General features: G+C 39.6%; 1 long non-coding RNA gene across 1 annotated transcript; it reads left to right on the top strand.

Annotated features, from left to right (window-relative positions):
* The first annotated feature begins 313 nt into the window (after positions 1 to 313).
* On the top strand, positions 314 to 18,574 carry LOC118494935. The gene is made up of 4 exons (XR_004897134.1): positions 314 to 714; positions 11,026 to 11,031; positions 11,182 to 11,187; positions 18,565 to 18,574. It is a non-coding gene; the product is annotated as an uncharacterized LOC118494935 (long non-coding RNA).
* Positions 18,575 to 18,935: the final 361 nt, after the last annotated feature.

Below are 18,935 nucleotides of genomic sequence, written 5' to 3' on the forward strand. Positions count from 1 at the left end.
TGCGTGGCGTGAGCGTGTCAGCTGCATGGCGTGTCTGTTTTTATTTCAGCTCCCATGTTAACAGGTTAGAGCTTGTCTCAGGCGCCGAAAACGCGTGCATGCTAGAAATAGGACCGACGCCTATTTTTCACGCATCATGCAAGCGTGTTGGAAGCGTTTCCAGGCAAAATAGAATACAAAAAGATGTTTATATGTAATTTTGACACAAATACATTTAATAAATTACATTTTCATGTTTGAAAGTCTCTAGGTTTTGATATAAATGCAGATATAAATGTAATTTAAAAAAATAATACTAAATAATTATCAATTTTCAAATATTGCACCTGTCAATACAGTGATACACCATCAATACGAAATATTCTGTAGCCTATTATGCTGTCAATACTGCCGACGTTGTCTTTGCTTAATCAAATATATGGTTGAAGAACACGCTATTATTTCATTTTATCAATGGGAAACATACATGTGTACAGACAAGGCCAGCAGCAGCAGCACCGTGTCAGACATGTTTCTGGTGTGCAAAGACACGCCACGCAACCAACACGCAACAGAAATGCCACGCTCACGCCACGCAGGCAGTGTGCAGGAGCCCTAACACATTGGCATGATGGTTCAAATATGACACCTTGAAAGATGCATTAAAGTAAACAGACTGACACATGAATAGACAAGGAGATTGCTTTCTCCTTGGTAAAAGTATCCCAAGAAAATGTCTCCTGATAATGGTACCAAACTTTCTGGGTGGTAGGATGCAGAGCGCAGCAGGAAGTGGCTGCAGGCTCTCAGTGCACCTGGGGGACGGATGGAGACAGAGTGGGAGAAATAATCTGTTTTATACACAAAATTACTGATTGCTTATGTATTCGCCTCCTTTATGACACACTGTCAACACATCAAATGTACATTAAAAGCTCAAAGCTGACAAATAATTTAAATGCCCCTGCATTTGGAAGGGCCAGAGGGTCTTAGTCTGGAGACTAAGGGGAAGAAGGTTCTATGTTCTGCTCAGATCAAATTGAAAATTTTTGAACATGATTGTAAACATTTACACATAGCTGTAAAGTGTGATTTATGGTTCTGCGGAGGCTCCACGCAGAGCTTTCACCATAGCCTACGTAGGTGGCCTGAACTTTATACTTCAAGTGCTTTGGTGTGTGAGTCGATCTCTTTAACCCTCCTGGTCAATTTGGCCAAATTTGACCAGGAAATTTTTAAAGTTTCTATATCAGAAATATAGGTTTCTTTCAACCAAATTGCCCAAAAATAACATGGATGGTTCCATACAACGTTCTTCACAAGTAAAATTAATTACATTTTGGGAGTTTTATTCAATATTATAGCATATTTCTGCTTTAAAAAAAAAATAGGTATGATTTAACAAAAATTACATTTATTGACCATGAATTCCAAGAATAAGTGTGAAACTAGTGTTTATAATTTGGTGTTAGTGGTGTATATACTGGTGGGAAAAAAGCATTGAAAACTTCAGAAAAAGCGTAAAAAACGGCAAAGTGACAAAAAGTGACAATCAGACAAACAAAGCGACAAAAAAGGAACAGAAATATCAAAAAAGCGACAAAATGACAAAAGAGCAACAAAAATGTGACAAAAACATCTAAAATGTGCCGGAAGCCTAGAAAAAAATGTTAAAACATTATTAATTTTTTTAGCTGGGAGGACAACACAAGGGTTAAGAGAATAGCACGGCCGGCATATGTGTGTGTGTGTGTGTGTGTGTGTGTGTGTGTGTGTGTGTGTGTGTAACGTTTTTGTCTCTTGGCGCTTTTTTCAATGTTTTTGCCACTTTTTTGACGTTTAATGCTTCTTTTCATTACCATGTATAAACACCACTAACACAAACTCATTACTAGATTTACACTTATTTTTGGAATTCATGGTCAATAAAACTCATTTATAGGAAATTATACCTAATTCTTGAGTTAAAAAGCTGAAATTATGAATTTTTTTGACTAATATTAAAGGAAGGATAATCACAGAATGGCATATGTCAACGTTCAGTCAAGATACTGTTTTTTCAAATGCAAAGAACTTGAACAAAACACACAAAATTCAATGAAAGTATAGATTTTTCATCAATCAAAATTAGGTAGTTAAAAAGAAACCCATATTTTTGATATAGACATTTAGACAACGGGTCAGATTTGACCCGAAGACAACACAAGGGTTAACGCAGAAGCATAAATCATGCTTAAGTGTAGTGTCAGCATCATGCTGCAGGGATGCTTCTGATTGACCTGATTTAGATGTAGTCTGTAGGAAACCTGCCACTTTGGATAAGTTTTACCATCAAGCCAATTCAATACATAGCCAAAGTGCATTCAAAACAGTTTATTTACTCATTTTTAAATTATTTTTTTTTCCATGGAGGGAGTTTGCTCAGGATCTGATGACATGCAGCTCAGTAGTTTCACTGCATCAGCTCCACACGTTAAGAAACAGAAACCTCACTTCCATACGCTTATAGCTCCATGCTCCCACACAAAAACAGAGCCCTCTGACCTCCAATCTGTTTCTTCAATTGAAGTGGTTTTGTTACAGTCTTCTGTTTTTCTCACTTTTGGAACAGATATATGTGTATTGTACAAAGTATACATTATGTGCACTGTTTTCTTTTTCTAGACTGTTTACACAGTGTTATAAAAATGGTGTTACTTTATTTTGTACAAAATAAAATCTTATGTACATATATATGAAATCAACCTGTGGCCCAGTGAGATACATTGTGTGTAAGTGTGTGACAGAGAACGTATGAGGCTGTTGGGATAAAACAGGCCTTCAAATGCCCTGATTCCACTACGTGAATCGAGCAGCGACTCTGCCAATGTATCAATTAACGCATCACACGGGAGTTTGCCCACCCGACACTACATTTGTTCCCGGGGAGATGGACCCGTGCGTCTCACCACTTGTGCTCAATTGAAGTCTGTAAGCCAGATGGCGACTGCAAGTATTAGTAGTAAGTGGAGTTTTCACACATTCTACGCCCTCGTGTTTATCAGAATTTATTAAGTAGCCTACAAGTAAATAGTTAATAGCATTTCCCGTTGGGGTTTTGGCCTTTAGATGTAAAACATTATCCACATGAATGATCAAGCTTTGATGGTGTATCAGCAGATATAATTGTTTTTTTCAAACCCTGTTCTCAGGAATTTGTGATGTTGCAATCACCAGAACTACAGTTTTTTTCATTTGCTAACACGTATTTTTTCTCAATATTAAGTTAACTTTTCCAGAACTTCTCAGTCAGGGCATCAGCAGTCAATGTGAACTCAACTGTGGATCCCTTTTCATTGCTTTGACATAAAATGCATTCAATAACCACATCTTTCAAAATCCATCAACTCTTTTTAACCACCACCAAACCTCTGTATTTCCGGTTCATTTTGCACAGGTTTACATACTATTGTAAAAACTGTTCAATTTAAATAACATAATAACAATTTCTGTAATGAGACTACTTTGATACCTTCTGCTTTGTCTACATTTAAACCGAAATTTAAAAAAGAATGCATAAACTCCTAATTGGAATCTACAACACTGTGCCCATTTTCATTCCTTGATGACCTTGATGGCACATTCTCGCGCCAAGTTCCTTTTTATACATCACACTGTGTGCGTGAAAACCAGCGTACACAACTTTAATACATAAGGAACCTGGTGATCTTCTGCAGACCCTGTATCATCCAGCATGCATCGTGTCCAAGAGGAACATCTGATCATGTAAAGTATCCACCTCTACAAGGAAAAGAGTTCCTCTACGGGCTGGGGGAATGGAGAGTAAGGTGGAAGGGAGGGCTGTAAACCACTGTGTGACTGGAAGACATGGTGAAGTCCACATCAGCCCCATGACGACACAGTCTGGTCATCAAGGTCATCAAGGAATGAAAATGGGCACTCAGTGTTGTAGATTCCAATTAGGAGTTTATGCATTCTTTTTTAAATTACGGTTTAAATGTAGATATAGCAGCATGTATCAAAGTAGTCTCATTACAGAAATTGTTTGTTATGTTATTTTATTTTTTGAGGTTTGGTGGTGGTTAAAAAGAGTTGATGGATTTTGAAAGATGTGGTTATTGAATGCATTTGTGTCAAAGCAATGAAAAGGGATCCACAGTTGAGTTCACATTGACTGCTGATGCCCTAACTGAGAAGTTCTGGAAAAGTGAAATTAAGATTGAGAAATGCGTGTTAGCAAATGAAAAAAAACTGTAGTTCTGGTGATTGCAACATCACAAATTCCTGAGAACAGGGTTTGAGAGACCGTTGCCATGCAATGCTCCAGATAATCTGATGATAAAACAACGGCACTGTCTACATTTTCAGCCATGCCTCAGCAGTTCAGTATAGGCTTTATCGGCATGGTATATGACATGTGTTGCCAAAACTCATATTTAATTATGAAATACAATAAAAACACTGTGTCTGTTCCCCTATTACCATCCGTGTGTGTGTGTGTGTGTGTGTGTGTGTGTGTGTGTGTGCGTGCGTGTGCACGTGTGTTTGTGTGTGTGTGTGTGTGTGTGTGTGTGCGTGCGCGTGTGTGCGTGTGTGTGCGCGTGTATGAGTGGTACTGTGTTTGATTACCCAGGGAAACATTGTTGAGTAAAATCCTAACATTGCTCAACTCAGCAAATTGAGCAAAACTCCAAAGAAACAACAGTTTGTTCTAAACAAACTCGAACTTTGGAAGATCTCCACTTTATAACTTTTGACTGTTTCTGTTCTATGTACTCATGTTAGGAAGAGATCATTTCCCAGTCAGCAGGAAAGGGAGGAGGGATTACAGCCACCTGGGACTCTGCAGTAACACAGAGGTCCCAGGTGGCTGTAATCAGTGACAATGTTAGGACATTTGTCTGTCTCTCCGTCCCTTCCTCCAGCCACATTCCCACTTCCTCAAAGCCATTCATTGCCATTCTCTTCCTGCCCACCAGATGCCCTGTGACTTTCCCTCCAGTCCCAGTCACCCAAAGCAGTGTGGTGGCCCAGTGGTTAGTATTATGGCCTCACAGCAAGAAGGTTCTGGGATCGAATCCAGGTCGTTCCAGGCCATGGTCATGACAATATGATTCATAATAATTATAGCAGTTGGTATGATGAACAGTGGCAATTATAGTAACAGTAAAGATAATAGAACTATTACTAGAAATAATAGTAGTAGCAGTGCATGGCCTAGCAGCAGGAGCTGCTACGATCCAGGTGCCACCACAATCCAAGGAAATCTGCGAGTAGAGATAGCACAAGGACTCTGGGAAAAGCAGCTAAGTTAGTAACAAGCATTACTGGGACATGAATGCACACAGATGGAAAGAGAGAGAGGAGCTCAGTGTGTCAAAGGAAGTCCCCCGGCAGTCTAAAACTATAACAGCATAAGAGAGCTGGTCCAAGGCAGTGGCGGCTTGTTAATAAGGGGCACTAGGGTGCCGCACCCATCATATTCTGGTCTCTAATTGGTTTCTTAAAGGTTTTCCTCCGGTTATTTTATCCAATCTGATTGATTTTTGACACCTGTCATTCAACTTTACGCTCTTGGCCGCTACTCGCGCAGGCCATACCGTCACTCCTCCAAAACCTTGCAAGCTGACAATCACACAATTCACTTTCGTAGAGATAATGGCAGCAGTTAAACCAAATGATGTCACTGATTTACAAAAAAAAACTTTCACAAGATGTTCGCTGGAAGAAAAGAAGAGGATAAAGGATCTCGCACCGGACCAACCCGATTTACAAATCCAGCAGCAGGCCAGTGACCGAGGACGAAGCTACATCCGGGGCTACACCATGGGCTTCACCTGCTCTTTTTAGGCAAAACGGAGTTGGCTGGCTGGATGTGATGTTAGCAATGCCTTTTTTTGCTTTCCCTGTATTTTATTTCAAAATGTCAGCACTGAGATTTTGTGGACAACAACGTGGGTAAGAGACCTAAAACATCTCTCTGAAAAGTGCAAACGTCATGAAAGTAGCCGCAGCCATCTTGATAATAGCATGAAGCTAATTTTTTTCCGGCTGAGTTAGCTTTTCTGAACAACTAGATGAAGGCTACAGTATTGGCATGAGAAGGCACAACAAAGAGGTGACAAAAAATCGACACATACTGTCCAGAATAATAGACTTTGAAATGTCGTGGAGCCTTTGAGTTGGCTTTACGTGGCCACGATGAGAGTGAGAGCTCAGCTAACCCCGCGATATTTCACGGGTTGGTGGATTTTGTTGCCTCTCTTGATGGAGCTTTGAAAGAGCACCTTGACAGCACCACTGTATTTAAGGGAACGTCAAAAACTATACAGAACGAGCTACTGGATTGTATGTTGTTACAAGAGAAAACATAATCAACGAAGTCCAGGTGCAAGTGAAGTGAAGACAGAGCTCAGTCTCATGTAAGAGTTCAAAGCCTGTCGTGGTGCTGTGGAGCAATTCCAGCTATTTATGGAGAATAATCTTGAAGAAGTCTTTTCCAAAACTGTCACTCTCATGAAAGTTGTCATAACCACACCCATGACCACAGCTGAAGCTGAGAGGTGCTTCTCAACCTTACAAAGAATACAAACTTTTCTCAGAAACACCATGACCCAGGAGAGGCTAAATGCATTGGCCATGTTGTCCATGGAAAAGAGACTTTAGCATGTAGCTACTATAGTGTTTACTGCCGTTAGCATGTAGCTACTATAGTGGTATACAGCAGTGGTGGCTGGGAGAGCTGTCATCCCATCTTCAAAAGGACACTTATGTACGTTTACACTTCATCGCATTAATAATAGACAGTCTATGGTTATTAGTCAAGACGAAGTATTAGGTAAAAACATTAACGTAAACAACACAACAACGATGTCGCTACACTGTTTTGGATCAGTGACAAGTTTCGAATGTTTGTAGCTATGACTATTGTATAATAAAGATTTAATAAAAAAAGATTTAATAAAAAAGTTGTAATGTTTGGTCGTAAAGTGTTGACACATGTTACTTATATACAGTCTATTTTTACAAATCGCACAGGGACTACGTAATTATCCGCATGCACAGAACGGATCTTACAGGCGGTACTGGCCAATAAATGCTATTGAAGGGCGGATCTTGGCGTGGTGGAAGTAACTTCCGGGTCACGAAAAAAATACCAATGCAAAATTAAGGAATACGACTTATACACACGTATTTTAATTTCCGAGTTCCATCTACAAATACATCAAAGAAAATCGGATAACGAGATTGTTTTTCGTTTTCCGTTTTTTAATATCAAAACAAAAAACGAATAATGGGTTGTTTTCCGTTTTTTGTTTTCCTATTTACTAATGGTAATTGGGAAACAGGCCGTTTTTCGTTTTTGTTTTTTTCCTTTCAAAACGAAAATCCGTTGGCCACGAAGTACACGGACCGTTAAGCCAGACAGAGCAAAAACAGACGAATGAGACGGAGAAAGGGAGAGATACAGACGAGTGAGACGGAGAAGAGAAAGGGAGCGAAACAGACGAGTGAGACGGAGAAAGGGAGCGAAACAGACGAGTGAGACGGAGAAAGAGAGAGATACAGACGAATGAGACGGAGAAAGAGAGAGATACAGACGAATGAGACGGAGAAAGAGAGCGAAACAGACGAAGGGAGAGATACAGACGAGTGAGACGGTGAAAGGGAGAGATACAGACGAGTGAGACGGACAAAGGGAGCGAAACAGATGAGTGAGACGGAGAAAGGGTAACAGAGAAAAATAAGGGTTAAATGGCACTCTCCAAAAAAAGAAAAGTGGACAGTGAAAACGGAGCATTTAATCCAGAATGGACAGACTCATTTCTGTTCATACTTCCCAATGGCAGCACTAAACCAGTGTGTCTCATATGTGCAGAAACCGTGGCACTTATAAAAAGTGGCAATGTGAAACGCCATTATGAGACAAAACATAAAGGTTTTGAACAAACATACCCACTCAAATCTGAATTGAGATCACAGAAAATAAGTAGTCTCAGAGGCCAATATGACCAGTCCACAAGGATCCTGAGCCACACATTCACTGCCCAACAACGTGCTCTTGAGTGTTCCCTCAGTTTCTTGGATTTTGGGTAAACACAAAAAGCCATTTACAGATGGAGGGGTTGTCAAAGAATGCATGAGTGCAGTAGCTGAAACACTACTTGAGGGAAAACAAAACAAATGAGCTTGTTTTTTAAATTGTTAAGATCTGTTGAGATTTGTTATTTGTAAAATTGGTTGACTGTTGAGTCAAGATGTGAAACAGAAAAGGAAAAATTCACACTTTTCCTCCCTTTATATTATTTTTCCGAAATTAAGCACTTTTTTTGAAAATGCACAATTTTCACATTTTATTTATTTTCTCTTATTTGTAAATGCAGCCCTAGTTTTATTTAGTTAATGAGAGAACATTATACATATCTACAGTCTGTATGCATATATGTTCAGTTCTATGTTACGTGACAATAAATATTGTCAACAAGTTTTTGAATTGTACTGAATTAATTTGATTTGACGGTCAGTTATTGATTACATTCAGATGTTGATACAACTACTAGGCTACTTAAATATATATAACACTAAATTGTTAGACATTATGATCTTCCGGACCTTTGCTTCAAAACATTTTCTCTAACTGGACCTTTTTAAAATTTAGTTGAATACCCCTGCTGTAGAGGACTGTGACTCAACAGTGGGATGTAACAATCTCCAGCTGCCGAGCTGCCGTCGGAAAAACAACACAGACGGTGCGTTCAAAGAAACTGGTAAACTACAGCTTCGTGGTGCATTTGAAGTTATTGTAAATGTCCTTGGTGGTTGTTTTTGTCCTTCAACAGCAATTTACTAGTGAAATAAGTTATTGTTATTGTTATACATTATTATAAAATCATTTAATTTTGACCATATGGCCTTAGCAATAAACAAGCCGTTCTTTAATGTCACCAACTGTTGTTTAGTACCCTTTGTTTTCTTTTCTTTTTTTATTTTCTTAGAAAGTATCGGTTCAGGCACCGTTAATTATGTATGCGATTAATTTCGATTAATTAATCACAGAGTCTGTAATTAATTAGATACATTTTTTTAATCGATTGACAGCCCTAAAACCGTCATTTCCTTATTGTGTCTGTATAATAAACAATGGATTTCAAAAATTCAATATTGTCTACACAATTTTACTGTTTAATGTTTGTGAGTGCTGCATAACTATCCAAAGCAATTAGTGCGTTATATTTGTTGTTTTTCTTCCAACCATTCCAAAGTTAGTATAATAGCTAGAAGCTTAACTTTATAAGATGATCTGTGGCTTTGCCTTCCAGCTCAGCTCTTTTTTCGTCACAACGGTGCTGTAAAGCGAATGCAATACTGCTCCCGCTGCTCCGATTCTCCGGCCAATCTCCTGCTCCATATTCCCCTCACTGGTGAACAAGACCCCAAGGTACTTGAACTCCTTCACTTGGGGTCAGGACTCATTCCCCACCCGGAGTAGGCACTCCATCGGTTTCCTGCTGAGAACCATGGCCTCAGATTTAGAGGTGCTGGTTATAGGACTGCATTGGGATTGGGATCCTGCAACACAAATCTTGAAGGAGCGGGCAGTTTTAATGGGGGCCGCAGCTGGGAGCGGGCGGTCCAAAAATAGACAGCGGGACCCGGGATTTAGGAGCGCTGCTTCTGATCAGTGCTGTAAATGACTGTTAGGTTCGCTTAGCTAGGTTTTATGAGAAAATCAGAAATGCACATGGTGCATCCAGTTAAACACCAGCCAAACCCTTTATTAAAGGGGTGATAGAATGATTATATAGGGTATTTTACACTGTTCCTTAAGGTCACCTAATAGGGTATGTAACATTGGTTGGGCTGAAAATTGCCCGAATGCTATTTTATTAGGCCCTTAACTACCCTGTGAATATGGCTCTATTTGAAACAAGAGCTTTTCTTCCAAATATGGTATGCTCATGAATATTTAGATGAGCTGCGCGCTGATTGGTTTGAGCGAACCCCATAGAAAAACATTGGAGACGAGACAGCAGGTCTCATATTTCAGACACTACAAAGTTATACGTTGTTTGTCAGGCTATTTTGTTATTAAATTCACTTCTGAGACTTTTTTTAAGCGAGAAATCAACTATATAAAGCTCAAATATGGGCCGTTTTACGAAAATTGATGGCTAATTGCAAATTTAGTAAGACGTGTCGGACTTTAGGAGCTCCACACAGTCTGACGAGAAAGCGGCAATCTCCATACCCAGTTAAAGTCACCGTTTTGCGCGGGTATGGAGCGTCGCGGGCTACGGAGATCCAGCTAGCTCACAGCGAGCCAGAGTCTATGAAGTAGGACACGCCGGGCGGCGAGGCAGCACCGGCCGCTGTCACGTAGCCTGCTGAGCTCCTGCTGAACTGCGACACACAGTCAGACAAAATTTGCAATTAGCCATCAATTTTCGTAAAACGGCCCATATTTGACCTCTACATAGTTGATTTCTCGCATAAAAAAGTCTTAGAAGTGAATTTAGTAATTAAATAGCGTACCTCTGGAGATCTGCATGACCTAGCTAGAGTCAGAAGACTAAGCTGACCTCAGGTCAGTGGTGTAGCCTATGCAAATGTTGGTGACACACCTCTTCAACATTGCGTGGAAGTTTGGGACAGTGCCTAAGGTGTGGCAGACCAGGGTGGTGGTCCCCTGTTAAAAAAGGGGGACCAGAGAGTGTGTGCCAATTACAGTGGCATCACACTTCTCAGCCTCCCTGGTAAAGTCTACTCCAAGGTGCTGGAAAGGAGGGTTCGGCCGATAGTCAAACCTCAGATCAAGCAGCTCTTCACCCTCGCAAGGATCCTGGAGGGGGCCTGGGAGTATGCTCATCCAATCCACATGTGTTTTGTGGATCTGGAGAAGGTCCCCTGGGAGAACCTGTGGCGGGTGCTGCAGAGTATGGGGTGAGGGGGTCCTGGGTGAGCTGTGTCCGGGTTCTCGGGAGTAAGTCAGACTCGTTCTAGGTGAGGGTTGGCCTCCGCCAGGGCTGCCCTCTGTCAACAATCCAGTTTGTGGTATTCATAGGGCTGGGGATCTCTTTGCTGCTTTTTGCAGATGATGTGGTCCTGAAGGCATCATCGGTCCATGTCCTTCAGCACTCACTGGATCGGTTCACAGCCGAGTGTGAAGCGGTTGGGATGAGGTACAGCACCTCTAAATCTGAGGCCATGGTCCTTACCTCAAGGGAAGGAGTTCAAGTACCTTGGGGTCTTGTTCGTGTGAGTGAGGGGACAATGGAGCGGGAGATTGGCCAGAGAATCGGAGCAGCAGGAACAGTATTGTATTGGGTTTACCGCACTGTTGTAATGAAAAGAGAGCTGGGCTGGAAGGCAGTGCCTTGATCTACCGGACAATGTCTGTTCCTACCCACCTATGGTCATGACCGAAAGAACAGAGATTGAGGGGTCGAAATGGGTTTCCTCAGGAGGGTGGCTGGCGTCTCCCTTAGAGATAGGGTGAGAAGCTCAGTCATCCGTGAGGAACTCGGAGTAGAGCCGCTGCTCTTTTTTTATTTAATTGTATTTAATTGTACATATTCATTTTGTAATACTATATCCCATGAATTGAATTATATATATATATATATATATATATATATATATATATATATATATATATATATATATATATATATTAACTATATATATTAACTTTGCACACAGCCCATTTCTTTACTTTCTTTCTTCATTAGGTACATTTCTTTTTTCTTTCGTTTTATATACTGTATGTATATAGTTTACCATGACAGCCTTTCCTTGATATGTCTGGCCCTTATTTATACTTTCAGCCATAGCACTGAAACATATTCAAATTTCTTTTTTCTGTTATATGTGGAGGTCACAGTATAAGCTCTTGAGAGTTCATCCAGATCACTGACAGAGTAAGTGCATCATCAGTTGGGCCTCTAACGGTTTACTATCTCATATTTTGTTCTGTTGATGACTCTGCTGTTGATACAGTTTTGATTCTTAGTTTAGCTGTTAAACACAGCATCGCTTATATTAACTTCAGCAAAGCTACTCTGTAAGAAAGAGAATCAAAAAAACAAGAAAGAAATCAAAACATATTGTCAAAGATAAAAACATTCAAATTAAAATGTAAACATGTTTTTGTGTGTGTATTTGTTTCCTGCAGCTCTGTTGTAGTTCCTGTTGATGTCCACCAGAGGGCGCCTTGACACCACTGCTTTTTCTGAATAGAGTTCTGCAGATAGACAAAAACGAACTGAGGTTTGGTGTTTCTATATAAATATAATTTCTGTGTTTATTCACTGCATGAATCTGACAGCTATTTATATATGCAGATAGATTGACATTACATAATATGTATACATAATGTCAATTATAACATGTAATGCATATTAAATATTAATTAATTCAATGTATTAGGTGTTTACTTCTTTAAAATGTTAGGGAAAGGAGGTAGAATTAAGACTAAAACAAAGAACTATGTCATGGCAGTCAAGGTTGGTCACAAAAAGTGATAAAAGGCCTTTAAGGGAAAGACATTAAAAACACACCAACGCATATCAGCTTGAGCCTTCCTCAGGGTGTAGTGACACAAAGAGACAATAGTGTGCAGGTGATCACAGGTGAGAGCATGATTAGTTTTACCTGGCTTATATTACACAACATATGGTACAAAATGCAGCATCTAGGCCATCTGTAGTCAATAAGGCAAAATCATAAGTACAGGCAACACCAAATGGAAATATATACTTTAGTGTTTCAGTGTTGAAAGAAGTATTCAGATCCTTTACTGCAGTAAAGTTAGTGGGGATTAAAAATACTCTGTTACAAGTAAAAGTCCTGCATTAAAAAATGATACTTCAGTAAAAGTCTGTAAGTATCATCAGGAAAATATAGTTAAAGTATTAATAAGTTAAGAAAAATCCTCCCATTTTAGAAAGAAACTCTTTTTGGCATTGTCAATCAAACAGAAACCCAGAGACAACCAAGGACTGAAAAACAGAACCAAGGCATTCCTATAAAAAGGATGTGAGGTCAAAATCCTGGTTGAGGCCAGGGAAACTGGTGCCCCTCAGGGCATGGATCCAGGATGCTTCTCTTTGTTTTAGGGGGAGGATTTTCTCCTTTTTGTGAGGCCAACATAGAAACAGCCACAAATGCATTCCAAACGATACACAACATGGGTAGTATTACAATTCATGCAACTGGTGATAGGATAAACTTTGTTTGAAAACACATCTCTAACAGTGTTGTTTTTTTTTCATATTCACACAGTAGTTGCAATTACCACAGGAAAAACAACCTTTAGGTCAACGAAGCCAAGTTTCAGGTTTAAGAGCAGGAAGGTAAGTCCTTACTAATGTGTCCTTGATTGTTGGAAGAAGAAGGAAAACGTGGATGTTGGCATAGTAGAAAGTCATGTTCATACTTTGAAATCCAGCCCCTGCTTTTTGCCAAATTGAGTAACTCCTCAAGTTCTCTTTTCATAATCTCTAATGGATTTGATAAGGGCTTAGAGTAGTACTTGGTGTCCTCTAATTGACGCATAGCCTCAGTTATATATTTATCTTTACCCCATACATAAACTGCGCCACCCTTGTCAGCACTGTTTATGATAATGTCATCTTTATTTAATTGCTATTGAAGTGCTTTTGATTCTTTTTGGGTTAAATTGTACCGTCTGATATTTTTCTGTTTATTAAAGCCCATGTTGCAGGTTAACCACCACTGTTGATTAATGGGTACATAAAGCACTCAACATATGTATATCATTGTTAAAAATGTCTCCAAATAGTGTTAAAGGCCAGTTTTCGCCGTTTTAGTCGTTTAGTGGGTTTTTTAACGCAATTCGGTGATGACGTCACGTTGGGGAGACGTGCCTCAGCCTAGTACTAGAACTATGTTGACTGACTGGGATGAGGAAGAGGTGTTTTTACTGTCAGTGAATAGCACCAAGTGAAAGTCAAGGTTTTCTTTATATCTAGTGACATTGATCATGTCGTTAGTTCAGATAATTTTTAAATTCCTTTAAAATTAGAGAAGTGAATCAGGCAGTGGTATTGAAAGCTATTTCAGACCTGAATACCAATTTATCCAAAGATAACTATAACATAGACGCAACTTTCCTCAAAAAATATGCACAAGTTATCATTCAACCTTTGACCCACATTATAAATGTCTCTATTAAAACTGGAATATTTCCAGATGCTTGGAAAAAGTCACTGGTAAAACCCATCTTTAAGTTTAAATAAGTCTAGTTCCGGTGATGTCAAAAATACTAGAAAAAATTGTTTCAGAACAACTAACTCAATATTTAGAAATACATCAGTATATACACCCTCAACAGTATGGTTTCAGACAGAACCATTCCACTTAAACCGCCATCTGCGCATTATTGGAAAATATTGTGCAGCCGCTTGATAAAGGAAACATCGTGGGTGCAGTATTCCTGGACTTAAAAAGGGCATTCGACACCGTAAATCATAGCCGTCTTATCTCAAAACTATCATCTTATAATACATCACACCAGGCATTATCATGGTTCGAGTCATACTTACAGGGTCGAGAACAGTGTGTAGTTATTGATCATGCAAACTCTGCCCCATGTGAAATTAAGACCGGAATCCCGCAGGGAACCATACTGGGGCCTGTTCTCTTCAGCCTGTATGTAAATGAGCTGCCCGAAGTATGTCCTGAAGTTGGCATTCAGATGTATGCTGATGACACTGTGGTTTATGTGTCCGGCAAAAGCCCTGTTGTTATCGGCAGTACATTGACTAAAAGTCTTGAGAAAGTGTTTGATTGGCTAAACAAATCACGTTTAACACTTAATCTGAGGAAAGGATGTGTTTTTCCATAACAAGAAAGTGAATAATAAATGATCTTAACATTAAAATGAATGGTGAACTTATCGATCAGGTAGAAGAAGAAAAATATTTAGGAGTGATTTTAGATTCTCAGCTAAATTTTAAAAGTCATATTAAAAACATCTCAAGAAAAATGAAGGTCAGTATGAACTGTTTCAGGTTGATCAGGAGCAGTTTGACATTTGAATGTGCTCATGTCTTTCTGAATACTATGATCCTGTCCCACCTGTCGTACTGCACCACTGTTTGGTCCCAGGCTAGCCAAACTACCCTAAAGCCTATTGAGAGGCTTTATAACCGTGCCCTAAAAATTTTAGATAAAAAGCCCATTCGATTCCATCATTGTTACATTTTAAATAAACATAAAATCTTAAACTTTCTTAATTTTGTTAATCTTAAATACATAAAGTTGTTTTTCAAATGTTTGACTGGACTTGCACCTGAGCCACTTTGTAAATTTCTGAACAGGCTGGAATCCTCCAGATCCATAAGAGCTGCTGCATGTGGAGACTGTAAAGTTCCATTTCGTAAAACATCTTTTGCCCAAAATATTTTTTCTGTGAAAGGAGCCAATCTGTGGAACTGGCTTCCTACAAATATAAAGACTCTTACTAAAATGTCCACCTTTAAAAAACTATCAAAAGCATGGTTCATACAGCAGCAGCAGTGTGATCATGCCATATGAAATGTATAGCTGTATGTATGTGAGGTGTGCATCTGTGTGAGTTTGAGTGAATGTGTTTATTTACTACATTTATTTTTATTGTTGCTAACTGGTTTCTGGACATTTTATTGTATTCACTGTAAAAATTTGACTCCTTTATTATTTTAACTGTTAAAAGCCCTTCTAGGGACAGGTGTTGCTAATTAGCCATGGCTATAAACACTGTGATATCGGCATCGGATTGTTCTTTATGTAATAATCTATGTTTTTTTGTATCTGTCCCTATTCAAATAAACAACAAATAAATAAATAAAGTACCAGTAAACTAGATCTAGAAATAGAAGGCATCATGCTAGCTATAGGCTAACTTGCCAGTTAGTCTCACCTGTGAAATCCCCCGACGTTGTAAACACATTTTCGATTAGATAGCTCACGTTTTGATGGTAGCCTACTAGCTCCAGTAACAACATATTTGCCTAGTGTTTATTTATTACTTGGATGGGGATGCTGTTCGGCTTTTCACAAGTTTAGACAGCTAGCTAGCTAACGCTACGCCGACGTTTTGCTAACGTTAGCGGAAATGCGTTAGCCTAGACGGCTAGGTAAATATTACGACGAGTTTCCTATATCTGCGTCCACGTTGTCAACATAAGACGTGGCGTTAGTGCTCCTTTTGTACCATAATTGTATTGAATGAAATGTTGGAGATGGGTGGAGTTTTGTTAGCTACGTTACACACAAACTTAACTGGCTATAGTTAGCCTGTGCTAGCGGAATTAGCTAACGTTGTGTAGCCAGCCAGCAGCTTCGGCAGTAGTTTCGGCGAGCTAACCACGACAGCTAACACATCCACAAGCGTCTCTATTTCAAACATCACTGCAGATTGACTGCTTTTAGCAGCAGAGGTTGATTGTGGGCGACAATACTGTCGTGGTTAGCTCACCGAAACTACTGCCGATTGCCAAAGTTGCTGGCTGGTTATGCAACGTTAGCTAATTCCGCTAGCATACAGGCTAACTATTAGCCAGTTAGCTTTGTATGTAACAAAAACCCACCCATCTCGTAGGAGCAAAGCTTAACATTTCATTCAATAAAATGATGGTACAAAAGGAGCACTAATGCAACATGTCTTATGTTGACAATGTGGATGCAGATATAGGAAACGTTTGAAGGCAGTCGTAATACTTACCTAGCTAGCAGTCTAGGCTAACGCTGTTGCGCTAACGTTAGCAAATGTCGGCGTAGCTAGCTGTCTAAACTTGTGAAAAGCCGAACATCATCCCCGTCCAAGCTGTGTTTCACTTTCCCTCCAATATTATTATACACATAATAAAGACACATGGACTCGGTTGAGACCAAAAGCCATATTTTGCAACACCAGTGGCACAGACCGAGACCATAAACAGTGACCAGAGATGGGGCTTTCGTCTGTCATCTCCCCAACGTGACGTAATGCAATGCATTGTGGGGGAAAAGAGAATCATTGCAAACCGCTGTAAAATAGTACTACTTTTTCGTATTTTATTCGGTTTTGTGATATCCATTGTATTTGATGTTGTTGGGTAACAAATGTTTATTACCAACAAGAAAATTGCGCAAATTCATTAGAAAATAAACCCTGCAACATGGGCTTTAAACACCTTTTCTACCTCATCAGACACCTTTTTAGTAAGTATTGAGTGTATAGTTTGTGGCGCAGGGCAGATAGCTGGACTTTAGCCCAAAATGAGAGTTTGGTTGGTGTAATTCATCACTTGTGGTGGCAGAACGGGCAACAGTGTTGTGAGTGTTGTGGTGGTACCAGACCTTCAGCTGTAGAACCAAAGAGGTCCACCTTCGTGGTAAAGTCTCTACCTAAAAAAGTGGGGGAAAAGGACAGGCCTTCGGACAGAACAAAGATACAGTCCTGCGGGAGAGTGGGGGGGGGTCTGAGATGTTTGGATTGGCTCCTTGTGGATGGACGTCAGAAGAGACGCCTGTCCCCTCCTGCCCCTCCCCCCCCTCCCCCTAAAACAAAGAGAAGCATCCTGGATCCATGCCCTGAGGGGCACCAGTTTCCCTGGCCTCAACCAGTATTTTGACCTCACATCCTGTTAATAGGAATGCCTTGGTTCATTTTTCCAGTCCTTGGTTGTCTCCGGATGTCTGTTTGATTGACAATGCCCAAAAGAGTTTCTTTGGTTGCATTTGAAGCAGGAGGTTTTACATCCAATGACAGTAGTGATGTTTATTGTATTAGTGATATCACTGCAGTTGTGGTCTTGACCAGCCTTGAAATAAAATCCTGAGTCCTCTTCATTCGAGACAAGACTGAGAAAAAAATGCGGTCAATTCCGAGACGAGGCCGAGACCTTCAAAAAGTGGTCTTAAGACCAAGACCAATCTCGGGTACTACAACACTGCTAGATGCTTCATTTTGTACCATGTGTTGTGTAATATATCTGTAGTGTTATGCCCCTAGAGGCCAGGTAAAACTAATCATGCTCTCACCTGTGATCACCTGCAAATGATAATCACTTTGTCTCTTTGTATCACTACACTCTGAGGAAGGCTCAAGCTGATACACGTCAGTGTGTTTTTAATGCCTTTCCCTCTCAATTAAAATTAAATTTTGTAACCAACCTTGAGTGCCATGACATGGTTTTTATGACTTATGAAGTCATAATTCTTCCTTTGCGGGAACTTTATTCCCTCCCATGAGCACCGGTGATAAAAGGATACCAGAAGCACTACTGCCACTTTTTTCTTTTTCATTAAAATGTTACTTTGAAAAAACTTTCTTCATAAATAATTTACTAGTTGCTGTTTAAAATGAACATATTTCTTGTGCTCAAAAGTCCAAAAATGAACCTGCAGTATAAAACTGCAGTAAAAATGCTTATTTTCTCAGTGAAGTTTCTAGTCACAGTTTAATACTGTTTTAATTGTTTTAAACTTTTTGAAAAGTCGTTTGTACCATGTCAAATGTCTTGATATTAAATTGGAATACACACACTTTGTTCAAACTCACAGAACGGTAAATTCTACTTGAGTTCTTGAAGTTTCTAGAAATGAGAAATGGGGCTGCAACACCAAGACTTTTTTTAGTTTTTGTTTCTTGTGCTCCAAAGTCCAAAAGTAACATCTGGGAAGAAAATAAAACTGCAAAGAAACACAAATTATAATACCTTGTTAATGCTTAAAGCTATAGTGCGTATTTTCTGTACCCCAATGAGGAATTAATGACAAGTAATGACAACAAAACTGTTGGCGCACCGCACCTCCTCCTCCACACAGTTACTAGTAACCAAGGAGGACATGGAGGATTAAAAAAAACATGATGAACTCTTCAGAAGAGGTAATTATCTTCAATCGAGCTTCTGCATGGGAAAGTCACCGGACGACACAATCTTCTGAACATAGCCATACTGAGAAATACA

The sequence above is a fragment of the Sander lucioperca genome, chromosome 4 (assembly GCF_008315115.2).
Source record: "Sander lucioperca isolate FBNREF2018 chromosome 4, SLUC_FBN_1.2, whole genome shotgun sequence".
Classification (NCBI taxonomy): Eukaryota; Metazoa; Chordata; class Actinopteri; order Perciformes; family Percidae; genus Sander; species Sander lucioperca.